The sequence below is a fragment of the Erinaceus europaeus genome, chromosome 11 (assembly GCF_950295315.1).
Source record: "Erinaceus europaeus chromosome 11, mEriEur2.1, whole genome shotgun sequence".
Taxonomy (NCBI): Eukaryota; Metazoa; Chordata; class Mammalia; order Eulipotyphla; family Erinaceidae; genus Erinaceus; species Erinaceus europaeus.
In genome coordinates, this window is record NC_080172.1 from 67,740,171 (window position 1) to 67,756,509 (window position 16,339).

Here is a 16,339-nt window from a genome sequence, read left to right on the forward strand (position 1 = left end):
CACCACATGGAAGCACCACTGGGAACTCTGTGGATGGTGAGTGCTTTGATGTCTCCCTCCACCCCTTCCTTTCTACCTCTCTCTCAAAAAAAAAGGCAGCAACAACAATAATAATAAGAGGCAGAAGATAGCACTAGAGTAGACACTTTATTGTGTGGGGGGAGGACCTGGGCTCTAGCATCTGGCACTACATGGGAGCACCATGAATGACAGGTGCTGTGATCTCTCCTGCTGTTTTCTTCTCCAGCTCTGTCTCTATCTTAAATTTTAAAAAGAAAGAAAAGGCTCTACCTGAAGCAGTAGAAGCCCCAGCATGCCAAGGAGGAGGAGGGGGGTAGAGAGAAAGAAAGAATAAAAGAGAGAAAGAGGAAGGGAAAGATATACTAAAGTATTGGACCAGAGTGGTTGCTTAGTTGTGTCATGAGTAAAGTCTTGAGTTTGTTATCCAATGCCACATTAAAATGGGGCAGGGGCTCCTGGCAGTGGCACACCCAGCTGAGTGCATACTTTACTATGTATAAGGCTCAGGTTCCAGCCCCCCTCCCCACCTGCAGAGGGAATGCTTCACAAGTAGTGTAAATGATCTTCAGGTCTTTCTCCCTCTCTTCTTCCCCTCTCAATTTCTCTGTCCTATATAAAAAATAAATAAATAATAAAAAAAGAAAAAGAGAGAGAGAAAGAAAAGAAAGTGACAGCTGGGAGCAGTGGATTCTCAGTGCAGGCAGCAAGGCCCATCAATAAGCCTGGTGGCAATAAAAAATAAATAAAGTATACAAGTTTACCAGTTACACCACCACACAGCCCCATAAAGTTTACAAGTTCAAAGCACAAGGTTAGTGTACTCTAGAAATAAATTTTAACTTAGGTAATACTTTGTTAATATAATCAACTCAGTATTGAATATTTCAAACCACTGGTAATGGAGGGTGAGGATGGGGAGCGAGAAGGCCACAGAGACTTCACCTAACCCCTGTGAAATCACAGAAGTCAGAATCTGCACACTTTGTAAGTTGGGCACTGGAGGCTGACAGAGCTCTGTCCCCACTACAAACATCCCCCTTCCCACTGCAGACCTGCCAAGCCCATGGGTCTGGATCTAGATCTAGATTCTGATGAAGATGCAACCTCTGGGGTCATGGTGGGTTCACAGAGAGGTTTTCCTGCAATTGTGACATCTATGTACAAAACCCAATTGCTCTCCTCCCCCACCCCCAGTATATTTCTTAGGATACAGTAAGGATTTCTCTTTCAGAATTGAACTCGAAAGCAATGATCACATCTTGAACTCGAAGCAAGAACACTAATAGATCTCAGTGTGAAAATGATTTTAAGCCAACAGCAAACCAAACAGTACTAAAGTAGCAAACAGATGTTAGCATTCAGTCATTGTTACACCAGCATTCATCCATTCAGTAGTTCCTTTACTGAAAAAAACAATCACTGGCTCCTGCCATACAGTGGACACTGTAAATAAGACAGTCTTGGTGATTAAAGACTGGAAGTCATGTAGGAACTGCCAGAGTGTTCTCAAATATGAATCACATGTATGTTTACATAGTTCTTATTCCAAGAGCTACTGAGACCAGAGCACTACTCCACCATTTTATGCACTATAGGGTATCGAGCTCAGGTCCTCTAGCATGCAAAGTAAGAACTCCATCACAGAGCCACATCTCTGATCTTCATGTGTGTTTAAATAGTGAGAAGCAGTAGACATGGAAAGACGTTGATGCAGAAAGAAGCAACCTAGCAGGATAAGGACACTGAAGAGAAGGGACAAGGACCGCAAGCAAATGGAGCTCCTTCAGAAGGAAGAAAACAACTCTGCAGGAGAAGCTGTCCCAGCAGGTGCTAAAGACAGGAGCACAGGCCCAGGACCCTCCCAGGGAGTCTGTAAAATGCAAAGGGAGCAATGGGAACAGGGAGACCAGAGCCTGACTGGAGAGAGGAAGAGAGGGAACAGCCTTGACTGCCTGGAAATGCAGTCCCAGTGATGCTAGACCCTCTAGACTTAGCTGTGTGCTCTGCTCAGTTTAAAATGATCACCATTCTGGTGTTTAAAAACAAATTTTAGTAAGTCAGGTGGTAGCGCAGCAGTTAAGCGCACGTGGTGCAAAGCGCAAGAACCAGAGTAAAGATCCTGGTTTGAGCCCCCAGCTCCCCACCTGCAGGGGAGTCGCTTCACAAGCAGTGAAGCAGGTCTGCAGGTGTCTGTCTTTCTCTCCCCCTCTCTGCCTTCCCCTCCTCTCTCCATTTCTCTCTGTCCTATCCTACAATGATGACATCAATAACAACAACAATAAAACAAGGAATACAATAAGGGCAACAAAAGGGAATAAGTAAATAATAAAAATAATTAATTAAAAAACAAAAAAGCAACATTTAGCAGGGCAGAGGAGATAGTATAATGGTTATGCATAAAGTCTTTCATGCCTGAGGCACCAAAAGTCTCAGATTCAGTCCCCAGAACCACTATAAGCCAGAGTTAAGCAGTGCTCTGAAAATAAATAAATGAAATAAGTGAGCCAGTAAAATAGCTCACTGAAATAGTTAGCTGCTTTGCCATGTTCAATCCAGGTCCCCACTACATTGAAGGAAGTTTCAGTGCTTTGATCTCTTCCATTCTCTCTTTCTCTGTCTACATAAAACAAAATAAGGAGGAGGGAGAGAGGGAGAAGGAGCACTGTACTAGACAGCAAAATACATTGTGTCAGGTGTCCAGTTCAGGACTCTGGCCTCTAGTCTGGCCTCTAAGCTGCTTTCCACCAACCTCCATCTCTACTGTTGGTACTCCAGCCTTCAAGCAAGTTAACAGAATTTCTATAGGCTAGAGAACCAATCAGCAAATTAAAAACACATAAATATCACCAGTAGAATCAAAGTGTACTACCTCATAGCAATTTTTTAATTTTGTTTACTTATTTATTATGTGAAACATAGAACTAGAACATCCCTCTGGCACATGCAATGCCGGGAACTGAACTTGGATCCTTGCACATGAAACTCTTGGGCTCTGCTGTTGTTCTACCTCCCCAGCCATCAGGGTAGTTTTTAAGTCTTTTAAATATTCTCTAAATCAGTTTTGAAATTCCATGAAATAAGGAATAGTTTTTAATCTGAAAATAATAATAATAACAGAATTTATAAAATGCTGCAGTATTGAAATCTAGAAGAAAAATGTTGCATGCCTATAGTAAAAAAAAAAAAAGTACAAAAGCCTCAATATTTTAAAAAGAAAGGAAAAATGTTTAATGTGTGTAAATCTATTACTTCTGTTTCAGTCTTGGTATACTTGCTTCAAGAAATGTGTTAATTTTATTTACTGGTCCAATTTGCTGGTGTGCAGTTATTTATAGTATTGCTATGATTATCCATTAAATCAGTAGCCCTGTCCCACTTTTCATTCTGATTTTAGTAATGTTCATCTTCTTTTTTTCTTAATCAAACCATGTTTGCTAATTGTGTATTTTTATTCCAGAGCACTGCTCATCTTTGGCTTCTGGTTTTGCTGATGAACATCTGCAATACAAACCACTTATATATTTATATAAAACTGTACTATTTCCCCCTCTCCTCACCAAATAAAACTTTTCAAAGAAAAGTGTTATCCTTTATTGATTTGCTGTATTGTTTTTTTTTAGTCTCTGTTCATCTTAGCTCAGCACTTTTTTTTTTTTTAAGGTTTTTTTGTTGCCCTTGTTTTATTGTTGTAGTTATGATTGATGTCGTCGTTGTTGGATAGGACAGAGAGAAATGGAGAGAGGAGGGGAAGACAGAGAGGGAGAGAAAGATAGACACCTGCAAACCTGCTTCACCGCCTGTGAAGCACCCCTCCTGGGGAGCAGGTGCTTGGAACCGGGATCATTATGCCAGTCCTTGCGCTTCACGCCATGTGCCCTTAACCCGTTGCGCTACTGCCCAACTCCCAGCTCTAACTTTTATCACTTCTTCCCTCCTATTAATTTTAGTTTTAGTTTCCTCTCTTTCTAGTTCCTTAAGTTATAAAGCTAGTCCATTGGTCTGAGATCATTTTTGCTTTTTAATGTAAGCATATACAGACATACATTTCCCCCACTAACACTGCTTTTGCTGCATTCCATACATATAATTATGTTGTGTTTTGTTTTCTCTTTTAAGATTTGTTTATTTATTTATGAAAAAGAGAGAAACTGTGCGATGCCAGGGATTGAACTCAGGACTTCGTGCTCAAGAGTTCATTGTTATATCCACTGTGCGACCTCCCAGGCCTATACTTTTGTTTTCATTCATCTCCAGGTGTTTTCTAGTTTCCCTTTTGATTCCTTGTTTGGTTGGTTGTTAAAATGTGCTGTTTAAACAGATGAGTGGTTGAGCAAGTTGTGGTATATATACACAATGGAATATTACTCAGCTATTAAAAATGGTGACTTCACCGTTTCCAGCTTATCTTGGATGGAGCATACGAAAATCATGTTAAGTGAAATAAGTCAGAAACAGAAGGATGAATATGGAATGATCTCACTCTCAGGCAGAAGTTGAAAAACAAGATCAGAAGAGAAAACACAAGTAGAACCGAAATGGGGTTGACGTATTACACCAAAGTAAAAGACTCTAGCGTGGGTGGCGGGGGAGAATACAGGTCCAAAAAGGATGACAGAGGATCTAGTATTTTTATATGGAAAACTGAGAAATGTTATGCATGTACACACTATTGTATTTACTGTCGAATGTAAAACATTAATTCCCCAATAAAAAATTTTTAAAAATTTTAATGTGTTGTTCAATTTCCACCAATTTATGAATTTTCCAATGTTCTGCTGTTACTTCATCCTGGGAGGTTGCAGTATATACTTACTATGACACATACTTTTTTTTTTAGTTCTTAAGACTTAATCTGTGGCTTCCTGCACAAGTCCTGAAGAGTGTCCCATGTGCACCTGAGAATATGTGTATTCTGCTGTCTTCAGGTGAAGTGTCTTCATCTGTCTGCTAGCTCTAATCAGTTCATTATGCTGTTCAGGCCCTCTAGCTACTTATTGTCTGTCTGGTTGCCCTGGTGAGTGTAATTAAGTCTCCTATTACAATACTACTATAGAACTATACCTGCCTTCAGTTCTGCCCATTTCTGCCTCATATATAAATATTAGCTTATTATGTGTGTAAAGATTTATAATTTTCTATCTTCAAGCTTCACTGAACACAATCTGGTATAGCATGCCTGCACTTTGTCTCATAATCTTTTTGATTCAGTATATTTCTATCTAATATTATTACAGCCACATCTGCTCTTTTCTGATTATTACTTGCATCATGTATCCTTTCACTTTCAGCCCATATATTTGTGTCTCTAATCTAAGGTGTGTCTACTTAAAGAAACCCATAGATGCTATTAGTGGGAATGTAAATTAGTGTAGCCATTATGGAAAACAAGATTCCTCAACAAGTTACAAATAGAACTACTATATGATCCAGCAACTCCTCTGTATTTATTCAAAGAACACTACTTTGAAAAGATGTCTTTCTTCTCCTACTATGTCCACTGCAGCATCATTCACAACAGTCAAGATATTGGCCAGAAAAATAGCTCTCGTAGAGAGTACACCTACCTTGCCATTTGAGCAATCCAGGTTCAAGCTCAGCCCTTCCAGTGAGTTGGAAGAAGCTTACATGCTGTGGTATCTGTCTTCCCTGTTACTATTTTCCAAGGACCTGGGTTCCCACCTGAAAGGGGGGAGCTTCTCAAGCAGTGAAGCAGTACTGCAGGTCTCTCTCTCCCCTCCCCCATCAATTTCTCTGTCTCTATCAAATAAAAAAATAAAATACTTTTTAAAGAAACAAAGTAGGGGGGGTCAGGCAGCAGTGCAGCAGGTTAAGTGCACATGGCGCAAAGGACCGGCATAGGGATCCCAGTTAGAGCCCCCAGCTCCCCACCTGCAGGAGGTTTGCTTCATAGGCAGTGAAGCAGGTCTGCAGGTGTCTTTCTCTCCCCCTGTCTGTCTTCCCCTCCCCTCTCAATTTCTCTGTCCTATCCAATAACAATGACATCAATAACAACAACAATAATAACCAAAACAATGATAAAACAAGGGCAACAAAAGGGGAAAAAACAGCCTCCGGGAGCAGTGGATTCGTAGTGCAGGCAGCGAACCCCAGCAATAACCCTGGAGGAAAAAAAAAAAACGAACCAAAGTAGGTCCAGACATCAGTGATAGTGCACCAGACTTAGATGCCTTAGGCCCCAGAGGTCCCAGGTTTAATCCCCCCACATACACTACTATATGTCAGAGCTAAATAGTGTTCTGGCTTCTTTATGTGTGTGTTTCTCTCTCTCATGAAAATAAAACAATATAGATTTTTTTATATATTTTGAAATAAATAAGGCAAATAAACACACCAGAAAAAAATAAAACCCTTAGACTGGGATGGTGTTAGCAGAGGGGATGGGATGAGGGGTGGCAGGAGTGGGTAAAGGGCTTAATTAGATGGTGGTGGATGGGAACCAAATTTTGGTGGTGGTGGGTACAGTATTGTAAATACATGTGTCAAGGTAGGAGACTGTACTTCTGAGACATAGTATTGTAAACCAGTGTGACCAATAAAAATAAGTACATAGTGGGGGTCGGGCAGTAGCTCAGTGGGTTAAGCACACATGGGGGCGAAGTGCAAGGACAGGAGCAGGGATCCTGGTTCCAGCTGCCGGCTCCCCACCTGCAGGGGGTCGCTTCACAAGCTGGGAAGCAAGTCTGCAGGTGTCTATCTTTTTCTCCCCCCTCTGTCTTCTCCTCCTCTCTCGATTTCTCTCTGTCCTATCCAACAACAACAGCAATAACAACAACAATAATAACAACAGTAAACAACAAGAGCAACAAAGGAGAAAATAGCCTCCAGGAGAAGTGGATTTGTGGTGCAGGCACGGAGCCCCAGCAATAACCCTGGAGGAAAGAAAGAAAGAAAGAAAGAAAGAAAGAAAGAAAGAAAGAAAGAAAGACTTTTTAAGTGTTAAAAAAGTTTAAATAATAATAATTACATAGTGGCACGGTGTTGAATCAGCACTTGGGGCCTTTCTCATTGCAGGAGGCTCTGGGTTTAATCCCCAGGGCCATGTGGGAACAAAGAGAACTTCATAAATGAGGGAGTAGGGGCACTTCTCTACCTCTCTCTATCTCTCTCTAAAAATGTGGATGGTAGTGGTCTGGGCAGTGGCACACCTAGCTGAGTACATACAATACTATGCACAAGGACCTGAGTTCAAGTCCTCAGGGAGGGGGAAGCTTCACACTCAGTGAAGCAGGTCTGCAGGTGTTTATCTTTCTCTCTCCCTCTCTATCTGCCTCTCCCCTCTCAATCTCTCTCTAGCACTCTGTCCTATCAAATAAAACAAAAGAAAGAAAAAGGTGGGGAATGGCCACTGGTAACAATAGATGTGTAGTGCTGGCACTACCGAGCCCCAGTGATAACCTTGGTAGCATTTTTTTTAATGGTTGTGGGGAGTGAATTGGACGGGGTGGTGGATCATGCAATGAGGCCCTAGGTTTGATCTTGGGTTCTGCCTAGATAGGTAGCTTGATAATGCCTTCTTTAGATAGTATACAGCCAGATCATGTTTTTTTCTCTTTTTCTTTTTTTTTTTTTTTGGTGCCAGGGTTTTCACTGAAAATCAGTGCCTGCATGGTTCCACAGTTCCCAGAGATATTTTTTTCCTTTTTCATTTCTGTTTGACAGAAGATGAGACAAACAATAGAGAGGGAGACAGAGAAAAGGAGAAACACCTGCAGCACTGCTCCACTATTTGTGACGCTTTCTTTCTGAAGGTGGGGGTAGGGTCTTGAGTCAGGTCCTAGCACCTGTTAATGTGTGGTCTACTGGGTACAACACCACTTTGCCCCCAGAGCGTGTTTTTTTTTTTCCTCCTCCAGGGTTATTGCTGGGCTCGGTGCCTGCACCATGAATCCACCGCTCCTGGAGGCCATCCCCCCCCCCCTTTTGTTGCCCTTGTTGTAGCTTCGTTGTGGTTATTATTATTATTGCCCTTGTTGACGCAATTCGTTGTTGGATAGGACAGAGAGAAATGGAGAGAGGAGGGGAGGACAGAGAGGAGGAGAGAAAGATAGACACCTGCAGACCCGCTTCACCGCCTGTGAAGCGACTCCCCTGCAGGTGGGGAACCGGGGGCTCGAACCGGGATCCTTACGCCGGTCCCTGCGCTTTGCGCCACATGCGCTTAACCCACTGCGCCACCGCCCGACCCCCCCAGAGCGTGTTTTTACAGTTAAATAAATTATTGATAAGAAGTACTTATAGCTATTAGTTTTCTATATTTTTTCCTTTTTAATGTATGCTCTTCCTTCCCTCCTCATTGCTTACATTACTGTCTTTATTTTTTCTAACCAGACCTCTGCTCAGCTCTGGTTTATGGTGGTGTGGGGGGAATGAACCTTAGACTCTGGAGCCTCAGGCATGAGTCTTTTTGCATAACCATTATGCTATCTACCTCTGCCCCTGTCTTCAATGTGTAAGTGATTTTTTTTTTACTCAAGTTGCATCCCAAACTTTATTTCTTTCATCAGAGAGAGAGAAAGAGAAAAGGAGAAAGAGAGAGAGAGAGAGAGAAAAAATGCCAGCCAGAGCATCACTCCAGCATATGTGGAGGTGAGCAAACCTATGCTCTACAAGCTAAGCAACTTTTTAAGTCAGTCGTTCCCTTAGTTCTCTTGATTTAAAAGCAAAATTTCTCACTTATCTGGAAAGTTAATTGCCTAGAGAATTTTTATAAAAGACCTATACCCAGGTCCTGTCCCATAGCAGTGAAGTCAGGTTTCCAGGGCTGTGGGGGGCAGCCATAGTTTAAAAAGTGCCCTAGAGGACTCTCATGTGATCCAGGTTGAATAGCTGCTTTACAACATTTAGGTGTATCTGCAGAAGTGTGAACCCTGGCCAGGCGGTGGCACACCCAATTAAGTGCACACAGAACTAATGCAGAAGGGTCTGCACAAGGAACCAGATTTAAGCCTCGCTCCCCACTTAGAGCAGAGACACTTCGTGAGAAGTGAAGCAGTTCTGCAGATACCTTTCTCTACCTCTCTGTCTCCTTCTCCTCTCAATTTCTCTGTCCTATCAAATAAAATACAAGGAAAAGGAAGAAAGAAAAGGGAAAAAAAAAAAAAGAAGAAGAAAAGATGGCCACTAAGAGCAGTGGATTTGTAGTGCTGGCACTGAGGCCAAGCAATAACCCTGGAGGCAAAAAAAAAAAAAAAAAAAGGTCCATGCTTCCAGAGGGATAAAGAATAGGGAAACTATCAAGGGAAGGGATTGGATATAGAGCTCTGGGGATGGGCATTGTGTGGAAATGTACCCCTCTTATCCTGTAGTCTTGTCAGTATTTCCATTTTATAAAAAATAAAAATAAAAAACCTGGAGCAATTTTTTATGTGTTTGTTAGCCTTTTGGATCTCTTCTGTAGTGAATGTTGTGTTCATATCCCCGCCTGCATGGGGAAAGCTTTGTGAGTAGTGAAGCAGGGCTGCAGGTGTCTCTCTTCCTCTCTCTCCCCCCCTCGATTTCTGGCTGTCCCTATCCAATAAATAAATAAAGGTAATAAAAATTAAAAACAAAAGAATTTTAAAAGAGCATGACAGACACCATTACTGTCCTTCAGCCAAAGACCACTAGAATACAGCTGTGGTGGTCTCTGTGAACATACATGTCCAGGAGAACAGAGTTCTGCTTCTTATTCTAGCATTTGCCCTTCTTCCGTAGCCAGTCAACAGGTCAGGTTGAAAGCTGTCAGGAGCTGCTTGTTGCTGACTTTGAAAGTGACTGGGATCCGTGTGGATTCAGTTGGCTAGGAAGGATCATCAGTTTCCCCAATGAATGGGTACTCACGGGATGCACCACGAGAAGGTCGATCCAATGCATCCCAGAGTGCTGCTGTGAGCACTGGAATAGCTGGCGATGGCAGAGTTCGGCTCTGGGTGCTGGTCAGCATCAGGCCCAGGGCCTGCTTTCTCCCTTCCTCAGATGCATTTCCTCCTCTTGGGCTAAGGATAGACACAATCAGACCGCAGGACATGAAATCAGAAAATTCAGACGTCCATCAGTGCTGAGACTTTTCTTAGATCAGAAGCTTCTGCCTTGAGTGCAGTCTATAGTTAAACCAGAATTCTTTTCTTCTGTTGTAGGATGAGTCGCTGAATGACATCTTATGTGACAATAGCTGCACAGCAACATTTAAGACTCTTTAAACCACACGTTGACCAATTGTAAATCAGACAATTACCAGAAACAACTATTAGTCCTTAGATAATAAGTCTCCAGGTCAATACCTAAAGTACCGATTATAACAATAGGCAAGGGACCAGACTGTGTGCCCTCCTGCTCCCCCCACCCCACCACCTCTATTTTGAATAAGAGAGATGCAGAGAGAAAACACAGAGAAAGACCAGGGCACTGCTTAGCTCTGGCTTATGGTGGTGCTGGGGATTGAACCTGGAACTTCAGATCCTCAGGCATGGAAATCATTTGATTAACCATTATGCTGTCTTTCTAGCCTGTGCATGAGTTCTTGAATTTGATCCCTGGCATCTCATATACCAGAGCAATGCTCTGGTATGTTCTCTCTCTCTTCTCCCCTGTCGTGTGTGTGTGTGTGTGTGTGTGTGTGTGTGTGTGTGTGTGTGTGTGTGTGTGTGTGTAATAAATACAACATTAAATTTTAATTGATATGGACTAAATAAGAATGTTAATATTAATCAGAAGTCTTAAGCAAAAGCTGTCCCACCTCTGAAGTCAGCATTTTCTGGAAGATCCCTAACTATCTCAGTCCAAAATTTCCAGTGGAATGAACATCAATCAACAGAAACCAGTGCTGTATATCTTCTGAACTGGGAAATATTAACCTCTGAATCAATACTTTTGAATTTCAAAGCAGGGTCAGATGATAATGCTCTCTGATAAGGTCCTTTCTATCCAAGTTCAAGGACAGTTCTTCTTAGGTGTATTTTCCAGATTACTAAATTTCTGCGTGTAGATTACAAGTGCTGTGTAAAGGTAGCTTGTAGCTGTTAATGATAAATCTAGAGTATCAAAATTGGATGTGTAATGTTCACCTGCATGGACCAACCATTTATTGATCCAGAAGGCATTTGATCTTATGTATATTAAAGTTATGAGAGCTACTTTAGGTCATGGAAGTTTAAGGGGCTTTGTTAATGTCAGTTTCCAGAATTCTACTAGTTCTCTTTATATCTCCTAAGGACTGTGGATTCTAACAGGAGTAAAATCTCTAGGGGAAAGACAAGCTTTGAAGAGCTCTTTAATAATAGTGCGAATGTAATAAGTGTCTGTCATTGTTAGAGATAAGTAGACAGGCCCCAGATCATAAAACAAAATTAAGCAATTTTTAAAACACCATTAGAGCCATAGCTTTCTGGAAAGGAAAAGCTTTAAGTGACTCTAAGAATAATAAAAAAAAAATAATAATGAGGGAGTCGGTTGGTAGCGCAGAGGGTTAAGCGCAGCTGGTGCAAAGCTCAAGGACCGAGTTAAGGATCTCGGTTCAAGCCCCCAGCTCCCCACCTACAGGAGTTACTTCACAAGCGGTGAAACAGGTCTGCAGGTGTCTATCTTTCTCTTCCCCTCTCTGTCTTCCCCTCCTCTCTCCATTTCTCTCTGTTCTATCCAACAACAACAGCATCAATAACAACAGCAACAATAAAAATAACAAGGGCAACAAAAGGGAAAATAAATAAATATAATTAAAAAATTAAAAAAAAAAACAAGGGCAACAAAAGGGAATAGATAAATAAATATTTAAAAATTAAAAAAATAATAATGATACCCAGTACATGTTTATAATCCACTGCAAGAGGTGATTGTAAAAAGTTCATTGAAAAGTTGAAAGGACAGGGGGCCAGGAGGTGGCGCACCCGGTTAAGTGCACATAGTACTAAGCACAAGGACCCATTCCCCACCTACAGAGGAAAGCTTCACAAGTGGTAAAGCAGGTCTGTAGATGCCTTTCTCTCTCTTCTATTTCCCCCTCCTTTCTCAGTTTCTCTCTGTTCTATCCAATAAAATGGAAAAAATGTCTGCCAGGAACAGTGGCTCTGTAGTGCTAGTGCTGAGCCCCAGCAATTTCCCTGGGGGCAAAAAAAAAATTAAAAGGACAGGCCCAGGTTCAAGACCCCAGTACCATACCTGCAAGGAGAAATCTTCACAAGTGGTGAAGCAGTGCTGCAGGTGTCTCTCTGTCTCTCCCTCTCTATCTTCCCATCTCAATTTATCTCTGTCCTATCAAAATAAAGTTTTAAACAAAACATTAAAAATAATAATAAAATAAAGTAAGAACATAATCATTAAAAATAAAAGATACTTTTTAAAAGTTGAAAAGAAGGGAGTCGGATGGTAATGCAGCAGGTTGAGCGCAGGTGGTGCAAAGCGCAAGGACTGGAATAAGAATCCTGGTTCGAGCCCCCAGCTCTCTACCTGCATGGGGAGTCGCTTCACAAGCAGTGAAGCAGGACTGCAGGTGTCTATCTTTCTCTTCCCCTCTCTGTCTTCCCCTCCTCTCTCCATTTCTCTCTGTCCTATCCAACAACAACGACATCAATAACAACAATAATAAAACAAGGGCAACAAAAGGGAATAAATAAATAAATATTTTAAAAGATTTTTAAGTTGAAAGGACACTAGTGACTGTGGCTTTTGTCCATACCCCACCTGTACACTACAGCAATTTTTCAAACACCCTTGGCAATGCCTGTGAAGTTCCTCCATCGATGCCAGCTAAATACCTGGACCAGTGACTCTCCACAGTCATGAATCATATCACAAAGCACGTTTGCTAAGCTCCATTTTCAATTATTTGGCATGAGTCACCCATTCCAAGGGCACCACAAATTATCCATATGCAATTTTGTCTACTTCTGGATTTTCTAATTTCTACTTCTCCAAAGATTTGTCTGACAAATCAAAGATTTGTCTGACAGTTAAGAATAATCACTTTTGGTCACTTCCAACAGGAACGTCATCATAAGCCCTCTTATGGGCCTCTCCAGGACCTTGTCCTCACTGTAGAGCAGCAATGGTAAGGACTGCCCTACTATCTAAAGGGAGGCTGGGTCAGCCTACTCGACCACTTGAGAAAGACTGGTCCTGAAATGAGTGCTGCCTAGAATGTTCCCAGCTGTGACCATGGGCTGCAAGCTCAGACTGGCAGGGATTCAGAGGTCACACCGGCTCCTGTGCTAAATATGAATAGACATGGGCCCTCGGTAAGATCTAAGGAGTAAACAGTTAATGGTATTTATATACTTCACTCATGTTTTGGAGCTACTCTCTACCCTAATCCAGCTTTCTAGCTCTATTCTCAACTCTAACACCATCTTCCCAGACAATATTTTTAGTCTAACTACAGGTTAGCTATGAGGCTCATGCAAAAATTACTAAATCATGGGCCCCTTGGAACATACCTGGTGGTGGGAACTGTGTGGAATTGTATCCCTGTTATCTTACAATCTTGTAAATCATTATTAAATTAATAAAAAGTTAAAAAAAAATGGTCTCTTTTCATTCCTTCAAGGCCTCTCTGGTTTTCTTTTCTCATCTTTTTATTAATTATTGGATAAATACAGAGAAAAATTGAGAGTGGAGGGGGAGATACAGAGGAAAAGAAACAGAGAGACATCTGCAGCCCTGCCTTACCACTGGTGAAGCTTTCTCCCTGCAGATAGGTGGGGACCAGGGATTTGAACCTGGGTCCTTGCACACTGTAATATGTGCACTCAACCAGGTAAGCCACCACCTGGTCCCCAGTTCTGACTTTCTACAATGTGAATGGTGGTATACTTTTCTTTTTTTCTTTTTTTTTCTTTTTTATTAATGACTTAATAATTATTTACAAGATTTTAAGATAATAAGGGTACAATTCCACACAGATCCCACCACTAGAGTTCCGTGTCCTACTCCCCTCCATTGGAGCCTTCCCTATTATTTATCCCTTGGGGAGTATGGACCAAAATATTTAATGAGGTGCAGAAGGTGAAAGGTCTGGCTTCTATAATTGCTTCTCTGATGGACATGGATGTTGGCAAATGGATCCATACCCCCAGCCTGTTTCTATCTTTTCCTAGTTAGATAGGGTTCTGGGAAGGTGAGGTTCCAAGATACATTGGTTAGGTCATCTACCTAGGGAAGTCAGGATAGCATCATGGTAGCATCTGCAATTTGGTGGCTGAAAGATGGTAAGATAAAAAGCAGGACAAATTGTTTAATAAACAGGAACCCAAAGGTAGGAATAGAGCAGATGAAACTAGGTATCTTCATGTAGGAAGAAACTAGGAAGTCTATTTTAGTTATGTTCCAAGGGGCCTATGACTTTAGTAATTTTTGCCTGAGCCTCATAGTTAATATGCAGGTAAACTAAAAATATTGTCTAGGAAGATAGTGTTAGAGATGGTCAATTTTCTACAACTATTTCTTCAAGTAATGGGAAGCAGCTAAAATATTCATTTAAAATGTCCATATATTTATAGGTTCATCTTAAGACCAGCAAACTATTCATTTCTAAAACATTCCAAGCTCATGCATAACCCCAAAGCACATTTGCTATTAAATGTATTCTCTTTTTTTTTTTTTAACTATTGATAGCTGGTAGGCCAAGCTGAAGGCAATTATTTTTGGTTTGGGATCTGATTTAATCTCTCAAGTGGTCTACATACTAATGGTGAGTTTAGGTCTGTGATAGTGTTCTTTTTCCTTTTTTAAATATTTTTATTTATTGTATTTTAATGAGATATACATAGAGAAAGATACAAAGAAAGAGTGTGTGTTCAGAGCACTGATCAGCTCTGGTTTATGGTAGTGCTGGGGATTGAACCTGGGGTTTTGGAGCCTCAGGCATGGACATCTTTTTGCATAACCATTAAGCTCTCTTTCCCACAGTAGTATTCTTAAATGTAAAATATAACTGGGTCAAGGATATGTAAGGGAATTTATAACAAAAGAAGAATTAAGAGTATAGGAAAAAATACTTATGAGTTTTGAAAACTATTTAGTTAAGAGAAGGAACCTTGGGAGTCGGGCTGTAGCGCAGCGGGTTAAGCACAGGTGGCGCAAAGCACAAGGACCGGCATAAGGATCCCGGTTCGAACCCCGGCTCCCCACCTGCAGGGGAGTCGCTTCACAGGCGGTGAAGCAGGTCTGCAGGTGTCTATCTTTCTCTCCTCCTCTCTGTCTTCCCCTCCTCTCTCCATTTCTCTCTGTCCTATCCAACAACGAAAACAACAATAATAACTACAACAATAAAACAACAAGGGCAACAAAAGGGAATAAATAAATAAAATAAATATTTTTAAAAAAAAATTTTTTTTTTAAAGAGAAGGAACCTCGGTCAGAGAGATAGTTCACTAGGCAGAGTGCCGGCCTTGCCATACATCCAACCCAGAGTCAAACCCCAGCACCACATGGGAAGCACTATGGCACCAAGTGGAGCTCTAGATGGAGGAGGTGAAAAGATGTTAATCAAAGGGTGTAAATGTACAGCTAAAATGGATAAATTCTGAGAGTATAATGTGCAGCATGGTAGCTGTAGTTAACAATGCTGCAATATGAACTTAAATGTTGCTGAGAGGCTTAGTGTTTATTTGTTTGTTCGAACATCAGGCTTATCACTGGAGCTCCATGCCTACACAACTCCACTGCCCCTGGTAACTTTTTTTTTCTTTAAGATAGAGGGTGAAAGAGAGAAAGAGAGAGGGAGGGAGAGAGAGAGACCACAGCACCACTATAACCACTTGTGAAGCTCCCCACACACACACACAGATGCTCCCACTCAGTGGCCAAGGACTTGAATTCATGTCCTCAGGCGTGGTAACATGTGTGTTCTTCCAGGTGAGCCCCCTGCCAGCCCCATTGCTGCGAGATCTTAAATGCTTTTAACACACACACGTACACACACTCACTATGTGAGCTGATGAAACACTAACTGCCCTAATTTTAGTGGTCATCTCACAGTCTATACATGTGTCAAATCATCACATTATGTATCTTAAACATGTGCAATATTAGAAGTCAATTGTATCTAAAACTAGAAGAAAAAACTCCCAAGCAGGCCTACTGAATACAATTATTCTTTTCAAAGAATCTGCACATTCATTCTAAATATTATACATTCTTTAATTTATTTCTCAGATAACCTCAAGTTAGAGAAATCTGACAAGACAGAAGATTTATCTACCAGTCAAGCTTGTGATCAGAATCAGTGTAATTAAGTCTATTCCTGGGTTCTTCCTTGTCCTGCTGGAGTTGGATTCTGAGTGGTGCTGACAGAAAGAGCTAGGAGCTCAGTCTGGAGAGAATACCC